Source organism: Chamaea fasciata, unplaced genomic scaffold (assembly GCF_029207755.1).
Source record: "Chamaea fasciata isolate MVZ Bird 193981 ecotype frontalis unplaced genomic scaffold, bChaFas1.0.hap1 SCAF_6, whole genome shotgun sequence".
Classification (NCBI taxonomy): Eukaryota; Metazoa; Chordata; class Aves; order Passeriformes; family Sylviidae; genus Chamaea; species Chamaea fasciata.
Window position 1 is genome coordinate 64,673,153 of NW_027094091.1, and position 17,710 is coordinate 64,690,862.

General features: G+C 37.5%; 1 long non-coding RNA gene across 1 annotated transcript; it reads right to left on the minus strand.

Moving 5' to 3' along the window:
• Positions 1–8,316: 8,316 nt before the first annotated feature.
• LOC136290730 (uncharacterized) lies at positions 8,317–11,159 on the minus strand. Its single transcript, XR_010721350.1, has 4 exons — positions 11,077–11,159; positions 9,530–9,595; positions 8,819–8,935; positions 8,317–8,426 (listed from the first exon to the last, which is right to left on the minus strand). It is a non-coding gene; the product is annotated as an uncharacterized lncRNA (long non-coding RNA).
• Positions 11,160–17,710: the final 6,551 nt, after the last annotated feature.

Consider the following 17,710-nt stretch of genomic DNA (forward strand, 5'->3'; position numbering starts at 1 on the left):
ACAGCACAGAGTACAAGAATAAGGGCTGCTCCTCCTGCTTTACTCCTTTAGAGAAGTTCTCAAAAATCTCAAATAGAGATTCTTCCATTCTGTGATTCAAAAGCAACTTCAAGCATTAAACAGATGGCACTACACACTCAGAGTTTACATGACAGCTGCATTTCCTGAGAGGAAGGCAACTTCTCCACTACTCACTAGTCCCTTTTTCTTTCTTGTATAGGAAGAACCTGGATTTGACTGCTTGATGAGCTCCAGTTATCTTTCTGGCTCTAACAATTAACTTTTTCCTACCTGGAATCTTAAATTTGTCAAAAGCCCTAGAAAGGGATTTAATGTCTAAAGGCTGCCCCAGCCCCATGTTCAAAGTTTGGAAACAAATTTCTCATCCTGTCACAAGGAGGAATTTAGACTTTTAAATCAGTTGCTAGAGCTGATGATAATAGAAATGCTCAAGTGTGGAGCTGAGCTGTTTACAGAGGTTATGTGAAATTTGGATTATCAGTTAAATCATGACTAGGGAGAGAGGCTAGGTAGTTTCCTAGGATTTTCAGGCACACATAAAAATGCCATGTCTTCAAATATATGCTCTCATGCGCTTCTCTATGAACTTTTATTTCATTTATATATGCTTTGAATGACAGAGGGCTTGTAAGAACATCACTTCAGCAGATAGGAAAAAAATTTTCAAAGATTTTTGGGGTTTAATATTTCCGTGGTTTTGTATAAATTCTACTATTTCACTGTCTCTGGGTGGTATAAGATTATCATTCCAAAAGTATATGAGAAAAGCACTTCAAATAATGGGTAGCTTACAATGAAATATAATCATACTGAAACATATCATGGCAACCTCATAATTGAATCTTCTAAAATATGATTCCTCTCATGCCAGTAGAGGAACTGATGAGAAAAGGAAGAGTAACTGATACGTTCTGTTCAAATGCATGAAATCTGGATGAATTTCAGTGAACACTCCTGCAATAGCAGATATTCACCTTCACATGCTCTCAGACCAGAGGTCTGAAAAGCTTAGCAAAAGTCTGTGAGATAGCTGTAGGCTGTGTTCAAGAGAATGGTTGCACACTAAACCATTTAAAATTTTCATTAATTATTTGACCAATAATTGTAATTTCAAGCTAAACACTCTTGGCCCATCCTAAAGAAAGTAAAATATTATTATAATGTGCTGTTTTCAGACATACCAATGTGTAGCTCAATTTTGAATTTTTGGAGGCTGGTTCAGTTTGCATAATTGTTTCATAGATACAGGGTAGTTTGAATTGAGAAAAAAAAATCCCCTTGCTAGTCTTATGTCTATGGTGATTTCTGTCTTAGTTTACTGCCAGAATCAGAAATTGTCCACCTTTAACATAGTCACAGTACAGCAAAATAAAAAGATTTTGATTTCCTATCTAATGGACCTTCCCATCCTGGCAGATAATGGTCAGATAACCAAAAACAGAAGATACTTCAGCACCAGTCCTTAGAGCAGTCCTAAAAAATGTGATTGCAGAGAGGTCTGTTCGTAGACACACAGTTTATCTCTATGCACAGCTTTATATTTACTCCGTGCAGCAAAACCTTTAAACATATCTGTGTTTAAACATGCTCCTGAATCGGAGCCAAAACTAGCTATCAGAAAGCATCTGTTCTCTGATGCTGCCTCAACCTGGTTTAGCTTCCAAATTTTCTATTTAACATAGGAAATTTAAGTCTATGCCAAGACTTGTTTTCTGGAGTTACTTGTCACCAGGATACAGATGGAGAATGATGCAATTTGTAATTCATACGAGCAATATCCCACCCATTGCATTTCTTAAACTGTATGAGCTTTAGATAAGATTTTTATCTAGGCTGAGAGAGCTTTGATCCTGGTTGGGGCTGGAAAAAAAAAACAAACCCTTATAGGCTGAAAAGTAAACAGTGATAGCAAAATAGACATTGGTACTACTAGCATGCCGTCATGGCACGTGTGCTGACAACATACTCATCAAGGAATCATAAGAGTACCCAGAAACTAGACAAGTTTGCAGGGGTTAGTTACATAAATTATGTCAACTAATGAAATTTTAATTTTACATTTAATTGTAAAAAGAAGACAAAGGTGGTAAAAAGAGCACTGAGAGACAAACGTCTGAGATGGTAATGGTGGATTAAGTACAGGGTCAGATCGGCAGATGAGTTATAAATTGTCATTGATGGAGCTGTGACAGTTTTCTCTGCTGAGATCTTGTCCCATATAAGTTCATGATTATAAGATCAAAGGAACTAGAAGAACTATTAGGTTTAGTTTTAAATTGAAGCAGAAAATATTATGATATTCGTGGTGTGTATCAAGTAGCCATCCTCCATACAGACCTTTTCATATCTTAAAATTTTTATGTATTATATGCAGATAAGTATTGCCAGAAGCACTTTCTATTACTAGATACTACTGTAATGAAAGATAGGGATGGAACTTGGAAGGAGAACTTCATCATATTTCTTTCTTGAATTAGTTAATAAAAATTCTTTTAATAAAGCACTGAATACCAAGAGGGCAAAGCTTCTACATTGGCAGCATTGGTACTTTATATCAGGACCCATTCAAGAAAAGGTATTATTTCTCTTCATAATTATTTCCTATTAATACTGTTAATATCATTGCACAGTATTTTAACAGAACACTCTTTGATGAATTTTAAAAGTAGAAATGAAACTGCAGGCTAAAGTTGTTCTTTATAGCTGGCTCTCATTTGAAGTGGAAATGAGGGATTTTCGTTGACCTCATTCTCTTTGTTCTCGTGGTGGTGGATAACCACTTCTGAGGATTGCATGAAATACAGCCATTGCTTTTGGCCCAAGACCACTATCTCTACACTGATATTATTCATTTGCACAATTAATTACAAAGAAGTGCTGGGATTTATAACAGAAATAAGGCAACAGTGAAAGGCTAGAAGAATTAAGCCCTGTGGAGCTATCAAGTAGCAAGAAGTCAGCTCCCTGAGCTTACTCAATAAAGCCTTTTGAACACACTTAAGCCACATTAAAGCCAGTAGCTAGCCATCATCCCTTTCTTTTGGAAGCTCTAATGTTTCGAAGTTGAAATCAAAATCTTAATTGTGAGTTTTAGAAACCGTTTGAAGAGGAAATAAACAGTTGAAACAGCCCTGTATCCAAAGCAGCATTCTGCTTCTCTTTCCCTGAATATGGTAAGATGCATTAGGAAATTACAGAAATGCAGGTAACAAGGCTTCTAAAACATTTCTTGTATGTCAGGAGACCAAAGGAGTGCTGTAAGACTTCATTTAAGGATGTTTTTAAAGAACTTTAATTTATAGAAGTTACAACTAGGAAAAAAATCATGCTGATCTTTGCAAATAGCCAAAAATATTGAAGCCTTGAAACCCCAGACAGAGTAGCAGCACTCATGTTCCCATATGCTTCCTGTAAGTATTTCTTAATTATCTTAATTCCTTAATTAATAATTTGTGCAATAAACTAGCTTTAGCCACATCTCCTTGTGGCCTAAATAATTACCTCTTTTTGTATCTCTACATTTTTTTAAATATGTCATTACCATAAACAAGACTGGATATGAGAGGTCCAGATTATTCACATTATCCCTTACTGAGTATGATCTGTGGAGTCCTGGAGATAAAACTGGAGTTGACCTATTTACATTAACAGTAAACAAATTACGTGTGAAAACTTCAGATTTAGATCAGTAGGAGTATTGCCCAAGTAATGACTTTTAATCCAAATTTAAGCTTAAATTTACCCTTGAGTCACTATTTATACATATATACATATAAATATACATAAAGAAATAAATAAAAATATATGTAGTAATTTATTCTTCCATGCAATACTCACTTTGTAGAAGTACAGCACCAACTGTGTTAACCACTAAGTTCAAGTCAGTCAATTGTTCTCAACACTTGTTAGCTAGCTAAAGTTTCTTGCTGTCTACCACAATGCTCATTATCCAATCCAAATGAGAACTGGAGGAAATATTTGTAATGATATATTAATATATCTATTAGAAAAAGCACAATTATCTCACATACACTTTTAACACATTTTTAAGCCATTTAAGTATGTCAGGGAGCTTATCAAGTTTATAATGCTCCACAGAAGTTTGTTATTGTGATGATTTGTACAACATAGAAGTGTAATTATAAAAGCCTATAATTTCTTTGTATTACAGAATTATTCATATTACCATATTAATAATAATTCCTCATTAGTCATCAGTTCTTTATGAAATGAGAGAAAGCAGGCTCTTGTCATCAGGGTGTTAATGACTACATTTAAGCAGAAAAAGAAGATTTAAGTGGTTACTTATTTTACTTTTTCACAGGGACAAAAAATAAATCAGATATCACTGTCGAAAAAGCACAACTTAAAATTGGGAATTACCACAAATAAAGCTGACTGTTTGATATTAACTCAGGGCTCTTTTCCATGGGCCTTATAATAAAGTCAATAATTATATGATCCTAACCTGCATTTTTATGTTCAGACAGTGAACAAGATGCCCAGAAAATAGTTGTGCATGTCAGTTTGGTCATAATATAAGACCTTCCCTCTTACTTTTTCAAGATATAAAATTTTAAAAATGTGGGACTCGAGGTAATTAAAAGGACAAACTAGTTAAAATTATCGGGTAGGGTAAATTATTTGTGCTTTGCACAAAAATTGCTTGCTTGATCACGCATACTTCTTGTAAGACCATTACCTTTATGGAACACTTGGATAATAAATTCAGGGAGTACCTTTTCTTTCTGATGTAGTTGAAATCTTTTGCTCTGAGCCACTCAGCAATCCATCACGCAAGTTTATAAGTGCAGTTTTATACCAACACTGAAGCAGCAATCTGTTTTTCAGTGGGCTTTATTCCTACCGTTAAGGCAATGTAATGCCAGCTTAGAAAAGGCATTTTGTATCATCATCTGTCACAAGATTACTGTATGATTCAAAGGAAGTCACTTCAACCAGACTTTCGAGAGGAAAGATGTTCCTCATTTTCTTTATGCTTATCTTGTCACAGCAAAGTTTTCATTTACAAAAATGCAGCTCCAACTAAAGCTAATAGAAGCTGGGCTGTGAAAATACTAGGAAAATCTGTATGTAGATAATTCAAAGCGGCCAAAGACAATCTTAAATCTGTCTTTTTCTAAAGCTTACATTTCACAAACTGTTTTTTTTAAAAAAAACAAATAACATGGAAAATGCAAATATCCTCATTTTGAGCCATTGGAAAACGTTAAAACCAGTCAGAATGCCAGGAATCCAGGGGCCATTACATTCTATTTACTATTCAAGTCTAAAATGGTTTATGGCTAAAGCCTAGTGGAGAAAATCAGTCTCCAGTGATGTGCCTGAGGGTTAAAGGGAGCACAGGCTTTCAGAACCTTCCACTCTTTTTATTTACTAAGCTCTTCTTTTCTGATGTTACTGTCCATCCCAAATGAAAAGTAAAATGCCCAGATTGAGCTGTTTATCATCCTATTGCATTTCATGCCTCAAGGATTAAGTAAACACTAAATAATTCTGAGGAATGTGGAAACATCAAAGCTGAAAAAACGGTAAAAGATACTATAAAGTGTAAGCTTGAAACCTCTGTTTAGTCATCCAGGTAAGAGAACCTTTCCCAGGTGTGGCCATCTGAAAGTAATTATTGTTTGCTCTGTTATTCCACTGACCCCCTATAGATATAAATTTTAGGATGGGATACATTGTGTAGTAAGGGTTCTGTTCCCTCTTCACTGTCTGCAGAGGACATCTACAGGACTACCTTAGATTGATCGCCTAAACAATGAGCAGTAAAGTGATGTGAAATTAACATTAACCAGCTTCCATTTGCATTCATCTAGGAGTGGAGGGATGATGGAGGAATTTTTTCAAATACAGAATGACCAACATGTGATTTTCCACATTATTTTAGTATTAGAATTTGTTAAAATTATTCAACAATCAATTTGCATTTCTTTCTATGAATAGTTCTTTTAGGGCGTTCAGACATTTTATCCCAATGCAAGTCTTCAGTGTTATTTTTTCTCTTATTTTCCTTAGGTTCTGAGATTTTTTTTTCCCATTTTTTCCCATTTTTTCCCATTCTGCTACAGCCCTAATACTAGTACTAGTATTTTAATGAGAGTGGAGATAGAGGCCACGCCACTGATACCTGCTCACATAATTTAACAGAGGTAAGAGGAGAGGAATCTCTCTTTCTCTGCCATGTGTCTGTCTGAAAGTAACAAAATCTGATCATCTTCACTAAATTACAGGACTTTTAACCAATGGTTTCAACTATTTTGCTATGCAGGTTTGCTCTTTCAACAACGAATTGAGCTGAAACAATGATTTACAGCCTACTTTCATCCTACCTGAAAGTATTACTTTTCAACAATCTTGCCAGCTGGGGGAAAGAAGTGTCATTTATAAAATTATCACATTCTAACTTCGTTCTTACATGTTGGTGATAACTTTGAGACAGCTAAAAGGAGGTAAAACGTTTGTGCATAAGATGTGATTTTTAAATTTTGAAGTTCTACAATTTACCCAATAGTTATATATGCTTTCAGGCAAGAAGCATCCATGGTCCAGTTCATATCCTGTTGTCCTGGAAGTTCTAGCTCTCTGCTCTGAGCATTTCTGGTACTCCTTTTAAGTGCAGGGAGTAAATGGTTCAGTGTCTCCTACTGCAAACCCTGAAAAAAAGAAGCAATGCATTCTGGACTTGAGGCCCAGAGAATGGTAAACAATGTTTTCTTGAAGTAGGTGTGAATATCTGTGGCTGCATTTTGGAATGCTCTTGCAGAACTGGTTGGTGGCATTTTAAATTTCTTCTTGTTAGTTGAGCTCTGTGTTTTTGTTAATTTTTCTTCCCACTCTGATGCACAAGTGTTTATGAGAAAAAAACAGAGATAAAAGCATAGCTTTTTAAAAGGGCTTTCCTTAAACTAACAGTAATCAGCCATTGTATGTAGCTGTACAATTCCCTTCTCCTTTATATCTAAAGATTTCCTGCTGTACTTAAAAGCTTACAGCAACACTTAAACTCTTCTACCAAAGTAACATTCCTGATGGATTTTGTTGACAGGTTTCTTTCTTATGGTTCACTATGGGTCTGAGTGACCAACACCCAGCAATTAAAAGTGAAAGCTGATGAATGACACTGTTGTCCTGGGTTGAAGTATATTCTATCACCATTTTCATGAACTGTTGAAACCAGGTGAGGCAGTGCTCCCTGCCTCCCCCACTCTGGCTTATCTTCTGTTAATGGGCCCATCAGCACCTTTGCCACACAGCTGACAGATAACCCCCTCCTGGACTACCTCCTGTTAATGGGCCCATCAGGCCTTATCACATGACTCACCATCCCATTGTGAGATGCTCCGCCCAGAGGGAGGAACCAAGCATTCCAGCCTGGATATAAGCTGAGACTCTGAACACCAGAGGGGTGCTTACCCACTGGATTCCCAGAGGACCTGAGCTACCAGACCTTTCTACAGGATCACTGCTTCAGGAAGACCACCTCATCTGGACTGCTTCCATCACTCCGCTCAGGTTGTATTCTGACTCTGTCAGTGGTCTTTTGTATTATTGCATCTATTTTATTTTACTTTCTTTCCTTTTTTTTCCTATTAAATTGTATCTCTGACTTGGAGCCTCTCATTTGTTTTGCTTTCAAACCACTACAACTGTGCATAACATTTATAATGTAATAAAATAATTTAAAAAATGTTGACCATCTGAGTCTGAATTTTCGGTGCTCTTTGATGCCCACTGTGAAAGTCATGTGCGAATAACTAGCACACAAGCAGTAAACCAAATCAGCAGGAATTCATACTTCCATGTTAACTCATACAAAAGGCTGTTCCTCGATTTCATGGCCGTTGGTATTTGTTACCACCACCCACCATTCAAAAATTATGTTATAAAATGCCAACTCCCAACTAAACCAGGCTAGTGGGGCAGATAAACAGCTTTGTTTCAGTTACTGTTTCACTCAAAATGACAGGATGAAATAAGGACCTTTTATAATACATGCTTAATAGCAGGGACACTGATATTCAGCTACATTATCTGATACTGTGGGGATCTCCTGAAGGCAGAAGAATAACACAAAGAGACCCTTTTGTGTTGCAATAGGCTTTTCTGTGATGATTAAGCTGACTGATCAATGACAAGTAAATATGACAGATGAATTATTTTAAAATTATATATACATAATATATATATATATATATAAATGAAAATATATAAAAGTATGAAAAATTAAAAGAAAAAAATCTTGTGCTGATATAGCAAAGACTTTTACTTCCCTTGTCATCTTCATATGGAAGTGATTCACTTCTGCTGCCAGCTGTGGTGAGCTGACTCAGGCTCAGCTGTGCAGCCCCGCCAGTAGGAGGGAAGAAGGCAGAATGCTAGTTCTGAAAACATGAGAGGAATAAAAAGTGAGTAAAGGAAGGGGGACAATAGGACTTTGCCTTTTGCTGGGAGGGCCGTTAAATTAGATCAGCATTTATGTAGAACTAAAATTTTAAAAAAGTATTACCCAAAAAGCATGAAGAAATCACCTTAAAGCCAAACAGAAGATAACTATATCTTTCACCAGCTCATTTGTCAGCCTCTGTCTTCAGAGACAACAGCTGTTTGCCTAAGCTTTGCACTTCAATGTTAAAAGAACTCTTTATTGCCATAAGGCTTGCCAGGAGTTTAGAAACTCTTTTGCAGTGAATTCACTGCAGGCTTTTATTTTGCTTACAGTGGTGGTGCTGAACTCTGGAATAATTAGGGCATCATCCCCTGGTAATGTTCCTACCTTGTTCTGCAAAGCTTCAGAGGCACATCTTGAGGTCAGTAATTTCATGTACAGGGGTGGATTGACCCTGCCTGGATGGCAGGCACTCACCAAAGCCTCTATCACTTCTCTCTGCAGCTGGACAGAGAGGAAAAAAATAGAATAAAAGGTTCATGAGTTAAGGACTGGGAGACACATCATTCACCAAATACCATCATGGACAAAAAATTCAAATTATAGATATTAATTGAATTTATTACTAACAGACCAGGATAATGAGAAGTAAAATAAGACCTTGAAAACATCTTCCTCAACCCCTCCCTCCTTGCCCAGTGGTGCAGGGAAAGAGGAAATGAAGGTTATGGGCTATTTATCATGTTGTTTCTGCCACTGCTCAGGGAGAGGAGTCCTTCTCCTGCTCCAACATGGAGTCCCTCCCACAGGAGACAGTTCTCTATGAACGTCTCCAATGTGGGTTCATCCCATGGGCAACAGCTCCCTGTGGAATGCTGCAACATGAGCCACTCTTCCAGGAGGTGCAGTTCTTTAAGGACAGCCTGATCCAGAATGGGTCATCCTGGGTCTCCAGAGGCTGCAGGTGGATCTCTGTATCCCTGTGGATCCCCATGGGCTGCAGGGACACAGCTGCCTCACCATGGGCTGCACCACAGGCTGCAGGGGAATCTTAGCTGTGGTGCCTGGAGCATCTCCTGCACCTCTTTCTGCACTGACCTCGGGATCTGCAGGGCTGTTCCTCTCACATCTTCTCATTCTGTTCTTCTCTGGGTGCAACTCCAACTGTGCAATAACATTTTGGTTAGTTTATTTGTTTTGTTTTTTGGGGTTTGTTTAACTTCTTAAATCGGTTATCACAAGGGCATTATCACCATTTCTGATTGGCCCAGAATCTTTGGACCTGCCAGGGATTGACTCTGCCAGATATGGAGGAAGCTTCCAGCAGCTTCTCACAGAAACCAGCCCTATCAAGGGTTTTGAATAAAAACTATGTAAATATTAATTGGAGCGTATGATACGTGAACAGAAAAGGCAGGGTTTCCTGAGATCCAGAAATACCTTTTGTGTGCATTGAGCTATTGATATATTTAAATTTTGCATTTACTGGAAAACACAAAAAGAAAGACAGAGTGGTATCAGTATCTTCTCATCGACTTTTTTTCTTCCCCACCTTAGCAAATGCTTTCTCAGCAATATGGGCCATTACTTTCATGCCCCCAGAGAGGCAAATATATTTATTTGTTTATTCCACTGTCCTCAGACTGCTTGTTTCCAAACATTGTGGTTATAGTCAAAGCAAGTGATTATTAGGAAAACTGATTAATTGATCAGTACATATTTATGGGAAGATTCATTTAACCTGGTGCTGTGGGAGTGCTGTACTGTAGCTGGATTGCAGGTTTCAGAGCTCAGGGAGCAGTATAAACACAAAGTGGATGAAGCACTTTGTATGCTTGTGTCCAGAGTAAAGTAATTTTATTAGGAATAATTAACAGTGCTTCAAAATAATAATCTTAAAATAACAGGTTTTGGCCACATAAGTAATCAACTTTCTACTAAGCAAGGAGTGTGTGGCAAAAAGCCTGACACATTATTACATTCCTCCAACATTGTAGTTTCCATAATTTCTTTGAAATCCATACCTTTCATGTGCAGTTCATTATCACTGATCAAAGCACCTATCTTTCTAATAAAGTAATTTTTTCCTTGTAATCATTTGTAGATGTTTCACTTCATGTAATAGTTTGGATGCACTTTATTCTGAAATCTCATTTCTAATGTTGGGCTATGGTCAGAGAAGTGACATTATAGAAATGATATCTTGATTCACTTTATTTCTGATCTCTTAATGATATCCTCAGCAAGTCTCTCATTTTAGAAGTAAAACCAAGTTTTTTTTAACTGCCAATACCGTACTTCAAAACTGGTACTTGCAAAATCAGCTGTTTGTCTGACTGCAATTGTTGCAGCAGCCCTCTTTGTTAGAGGGTAGAAATGAGCCATGACACAGACTCCCTGTTTATCACAGCATGAAAAGGGTCCTGGTTTATTCCCCTTTACAGCTCAGCCATCCTGACTCCATTCACTGACTCTGCCTGCAGCAGCTCCTGCTGTAGGTTTCCCTTACAGCCTCTGACTGCTGGTTATTTCCTGCTGAACTCTGACTGCAGGGATCAGTTTGCAGACTCTGACCGCAGCTTTTACCCAGCTAGACTGTGACTGCAGGTTCCAACAACAGGCTCTGACTGCACACCCAGACTGACCTCACAGCAGGATCCTTCATCTTCTTCATGCTCCTCTTGTTCCCTCTTCTCAATGTTCCTCTTCTTTCACAATTCCCTCTCACTAGCTAGCCCACTCCCTTTTGTCATACTGATCTTTATTGGATACAGCTGTGACTCCTCAGGGGTGAGGCTGTACTGGGTAATTAACACAGCTGTTACTTATCAGGGGCGAGGTCACCTGTATTCCCTTCTCCTACGGTAATGTCTGTTAAAACACAGCATTTCTTCATGCTGTATGGGAGGAACTTTCAAAAGTAATTTCTGATGTCGCAATTAACATATTGCATGCACAAATCTGTGTAATGACTGAAGAGTTACCCCTCTCACAAAGCACCAAGGTGTATGGTGGCCTGAATTTCTATATAGGAAAATCTGCTTTTGCACATTGGGAAGACTGAAACCCAGCTGTTCGGGTCCTCTGTCTGGCTCTGATTCATCTCAGATTCACACCTTTTAGTGTGGGATTTCAGTGGGGTTTGAGGATGTGAGCAATGTCCTGAATAACATCACTAGCATTGGAAAGTCAAAAATACTTTAACTGGCTAAGATGAGGTCAAAAGTGATGGCAGAATCAACAGACAACATTCTGGAGGTTTAATGGGTGATTATTAGGAAAAAAATAAAGACAACTGAAAAAACATAGTCAAATGGGGATTTCCGCTCTTCCAAAAATTTCTTTGCTAAAGACTTTTTTTTGTTACATGCTCTTGTAGATATCACTCTTGACCTCCTTGTCCCAATTTTTTTTTTTTTTATTTCAGTGGTACATCCCAAAATGTATACCACTGCAGCTCAGCATTAGAAAAGATAAGCATAGGTTTGATTCCTTCTCACTTCTAATATTTAAAATTATTTAAACTTTCCTCACTAAGTGAGAGAAAAAAAGCTCTCCATGTAGAGCCCGAGAGACAAAACAAATTTTGGGAGTGAAAATGCAATTATTTACTAGATGTAGAAGAACAATGAATTCATTTTGAAATGGCAACATTTGCTGATGGAGGGAACTACAAGTAATTTCTCCATGCATGCTGAAGAAGCTGTTGTTATTTTTTCAGGACAGTTTTTTTGTTATGCATTACATACATTAACAGCAGCCTTAGAAGGGAATCAACATTTTTATGCCTACTAATAAACTTCCCCGTTCCAGTTAATTATTCTGTTATTAAACTACCTGCCATATAATTGATTGGCATCAGAGAGGTTTTTCTGCTACTTCTCTTTGCTGTTTTTGTAAATAATACTGTTTATGTGTCATCCTAGGGTGAAGCTGAAATCCTCTGCTTTCAGTGATAAAAACAGAGATTTCTTGAGCAGTTATTCAATACTTCTATGAACTCTACCTATAAAATTGTGCACTGGTGAAAAAGTATGACAAAAAGAGTTATTGTGGTGTGCAGTGAGGTACATTATCTAATTAGTTTTTAATATTTAAAATGCAGAATGTACAAAATGTGTCTATATTAAACATATATACTTATATGGCTAAAGAATTATATCTTGTAAGCCTGGGGGTATGAATAAATACAAAGACAGATACAGTAGTAGGCAGTAGTAGGATGAATTCAGTAGCATTAATTATGTAAGAGCTGACAATATTTCAGTCATATTCCCCTGTTTTACTATGCTAATAACCTAAATGTTCATCACAAATATTTTCCATGGATGTTTTCTGCCTGTAGAAATGTGTAATTAATTATTACTGTTAGTTTGGGGGGGAAAAAAATGTCTTCTTTGAGGTTAAGTGGGATCCATCCCTTAAAAGCAAAATTTAATCTCATTTTCAATTCAGGTAAAAACCAACCAAACAAAAACAAACAAAAAATGTCCCTGAAGGTTGGGACTTTGACACTGAGCTGAACATAATTTTATTTGTAGAAGTTAGGGATGGAAAAAAGCAGTTAAACCAGATCAGCATAATTATCCCAGAAAAAAATATTAGGTTGGGCAAACATATTTTTAAGTTTCTGAAGATCTACCAATGGGTGTTTAACCTGATTTCATCTCAACACTAGGAGATTCTTCTATCCCTCTGAGAATGGCCTCTTGAATCCTTCCTGTAGACAGCTGGATGTCTCAGGAATTTTCTTCTTTCTTGTGCCATTCCTCTTACATTGAAGACAATGGAGACAAGGAATTGTCCAGACTTCAAAATTAGAGCTGCCATGGTATCTATACATCCAGGCACTTGATTTATGCCTCCAGAAAGTGGTGGATTTTTCCTGTAGTTGTGTCATGACTATTAGTATTTTTGGACAGACCAATCAGGCATAACAAACAGTAGTGATTTTCAGAGGACTGAAGCTTTCTTTTTTTTTTAATCAGTGACTCCCTGCACAGTCAAGCCAGAACAATATTGTGCTTTTCTGAAAGCCCACTTTAGGTTTCTAGCGCTGAAGGAAGGTCCACATGTACTGATCATTCTGCTGAGACATGGAAACAGACTGATCAGCTCTCTATGACTGAAGTTTGTGAGAGAGTCAGAAAAAGGAAAATTCCACAGGCTGATTTTTTTTTTAAAACTGTGTTTCTATTTTCTCGATTTCTGATGCAATAACACATAATGTTGCCGACATAACATTAATCCAATATGTAGTAGGATGCTTTCCATTTTAAGTTGTTTGGGGTTTTTTTTTTTCCTTCTGAATTTGGCATGTAACTTGGCTTCCTATGTCCAGCACAGTAGAAATTCACACCAGAAAATCATTTTTGTATGGGAGGCATTGAATTCCAAATGCCAGATGCAGTAAATGCAGCAAACTCAAGCCAAAGAAAGTCAGAATTTCTCACTGGACAGGAAGGATGACTGTGGGTCCCAGCTGTTCCTGATTCAACAGATGTGTTTTTTGAAATCACAGTACCTCTTCATAACTTGGGTTCCACTTCTTTTTAGAGTTTTTTGGGTCAGCCGTCACATGATAGTTCAGAAAAACATCCCTTTTAAAGAACCAGATAGATGCCTAGAAACTTTCTAACATGGAAAGCTAGTCATAAAATCATTAATGCTTTTGTAAGTCTATATTCACTGCAGTAACACCAATGTTGTGCTGTATCACACAACTGCTACATCCAGACAAATAGACAGAGATAAAAAAAGACCAAATTTTAGAAAATAATCAGCCTCTCAGAGATCCTGGCAGGGCATGTAATGTAAAAATGACAGTTTCACTGAGAACTTAGAAGGGCCCCCATGATACGGTGGATGACTCTGCCTTCCAGACTTCCCTGGAGTGGAAGCCTCTCCCTCTTGATGTATGACACAGACTAGGAGTTTTCAGTAGTTCCTACTCAACATGGAAATGACAGATGTGAGTTCTAACCTCAAAATAATAAAACCAAGAGAGAAAAGCAGCTGCATGCAGAACCTCATACACAAATCCTGCCCTGAAAAGAGAGATGTAAAGAAGAGTCATGGCCCTATCAGCAGTGCCTTGTCCAGCAGGCCACAGCATCAGGCAGAAGAAAAGAAACTCTACTTCTGGGCATCTGCTGAGCTTTCCTATTGTTATGGTGTACATCCTTCCAGAGACCCAGGAGGCCCAGTCAGAGCACTGGAGCCCACTGTGCTTCAGTGTAAAGCACATCAGACATTTCCTTCTCATGCCATTTGTAGGAGCAGCTGGGGAAAGAAGTGGGCACGAATTTCATTACTACTCCAGCTGAGTTGTAGGGAAATAAATAAAATGTGATACATCATTTTAATAATATTCATAAATGTGCAGACAAATGCTGAAAAACAAAAAAATAATGGTATTGGGATTTATTACCAGCCTTTCTGTTTAACATACTATGTACCATCACAGATTATCTCTTATTATACACACAAGTCTCTTTAGAGCACTGTTTCTATATTTCTTGCAAGTGGGAGACAGCTCCTTTTATGTTATTATTTTATTGATATAGTGCCATAAGTGCACTCAGCAAATGTCCATAAAGTCTCATTTCAATAGACTTTTTTTATTATGGGCTTTTTTCTCCCATTATTTCCTTACTTCCTGTGTACCTAACTATATTTTCTCTGATCACAAACCTTTCATAATCAAGACTTTAAGGACTATGTGTTTAACTTGTCCCCCTTTTTTTTTTCTTGAAACATTCCTCATTTGAGATGCATCGAGGAAAGTTAAGTGTTCTTCCTTCTAATGCATTACCTTTTACTGACCCCTAACCCACAGGGTTCAATCAAAGTCTGTCCACAGCCTTTATAGGAAATCCAAGGAGGACCCCTCAGGAGAAGAAATGAGTTGCTTTCGGCAGAATCCTTTGTGCCCTTCAATATTTCATGAAGCAAAATGATTAGGCTCAACATGCTTTGGCATTCTGCCTGTTTCGGTCCAGTCAGAGCAAATATAAGCTACTTGTCTAGTCATTATACAACGTTTTCATGACCATGAAAACAATGATGACCTTTCAGACAATAAAAGCAGTCTCAAGAGACAGGACTTACACAGCATTATGACATAAGCAAAAGCAATTGCAGCTTCCAGAGCTACCAAGAGTGGCTCGATAACCTAAAGACTTCAGGCTGTGGAAAAAAAAAAGCAGAAGGTAAGTCAAAAAGCATCTGACAATAATCTAAGTAAGAGAGCACCACAAAAGAAAGAACAAAGCATTTCACACTACGAGAGAAGGATTGAGTTAATATGTAGAATTTATAGTATTAACAGAACACTAGAAAATTAATTTATAATATTAGGAACAAAGTGACCAAATATGCTAACTAAGTCACCAATGAAAGGGTGATTGGAGTCAGTAGATTTGTAGTAAATTTGGTATATTTGCATTATATGAGATTGATTCTTTGCTTCCTCTGGAAACAAAGTCTGTATTCTATTCTGCTGTCATTATATCAGCAGAGCCAGGAGCTGGACTTGATGATCCTTGTGGGACCCTTCCAACTCAGGATATCCTGTGATTCTTCTGTCCTCCCCTGTCTGAGGAATCTACCTCAGTGTGATACCTTAGGAACTTGTGCAATGTATTTAGTAAATACTCTCAGATACCTTTGTGCACTGTCATCAACTCATAGCCAGCAAACATTTGCTCCGGGCTCTTGCTGATCAGTACTGCTACAAAACTGCCTCCTTCTGCTGTGCCTTGGTTTGGAGTGACCAGCAAAGAAGTGCAGATGAACTACCCAGGTATTCAAAGAAATCACGGGAAATCCTGGCTGGGTAGAGACTGAGACGAACAGAGTAATTTTCACCTGCTCGCTTTGTGCTCCAGCTGACAATCGGTGGTCTCTGAAGATTAATCTCTCCATTATGTCTCCATTGCTGAAAATGTCTGCTGTGAATTCTCTAAAGAGCTTCATAATTTCATAGAGAGTTTGTTGCTTTTCCCACAATTCTTTCCTTTAATGTCTAATAACTAAATAATATCATCAGATGTATAGACATAGCTCCCACTGGCTTCGAAAGCAAATAAAGAAGGGAAATTTAACTTTATATGTAAATGAGGCCTTGTCATTCTATGCAATGCTGCAGAAACTAAGGCAGTTGTTCTAGCAAAACTCTTTATAGAAGGCAGCTTGTGCTTGATGCAAGAGAAAAATGAAAGAAATTTTGAGGAAGGGACTATGAAAAATGTAAGTGTACATTTTAAAAGTGCACCTTTTAAAAGGGTGCAGCCATAAAACCTGCAGCCATAAAGCTTAATTCACAACCTAGGCCCCAAGAGCAGCAAGCTGTATATTAAAATAAAATTTTTTGGCAGCAAACTGATGAACTTTAAGAGTGCAATGAACTGTGTGCCTTGTATATACATATTAATCAAAAAAAGCCTTTTGGTTAAACTAATGCTCAAGGTATGATTTAGAGACTCAAAAGAAAGAAAATGACCAGGATAGGCCAGAATTAATTAATTTTGACCAGCAAACTCAGGGGTTCATAACATTGCATATTGTTCCTAGAATTTTTCAGTACCAGTAATATCTGCTAAAGACAGGAAAATAGTTTGACCAGGAAAAGAGACATTATACTGTAAAGTTAATTATTAAAGCTAGTGTTTTCACTGTTTCCAAACTTCAAATAGGATCCTCACAACAAGGTTTTGATTTCAAATTATCAGTTGTCTGGGGAGGTGGAAAAAAGGATGTTTACCATAACCATCATGTTTACCAGGGGAAACATCCACTTGCTTTTCATTTCCCAAAAGAGATGATGACATTTAGTGTATGTTTACTTTCTTGTCTCTCCCATGCACCCTCATGTCTTGTTTCTGGATACTTAAATATGTTGTTTCATGTGCCTTTCCACAGACACTCTTCTACGACCTCTGTTAGAGAAAGGCTGTCACAGGAGATTGGTTTATCCCAGTTTGGCCATTCATATATTCTCCTGAATGTGCAAGCATTGAATGAAGGCGCTGCTAATGCCATTATGTGCTTAGCTCTTATTCTGGGTTAAGCCTTGCTTCTAGAAAGAAGTGGATATAATACTGAGATGTCTTAAGCAAGGTTGTATCTTGCTCTCTCATCTTTTCTTGCACAATATTGCTCTGTCCCAGTTAGATAAACAAAGAGGATTGTTTTCCTCTGTTGGACAGGAATCCTGACATTCTCCTTAAAATGCCAGAAGACATTTAGTCTTAGAGACTTCTCTGTGCACAAATGTGT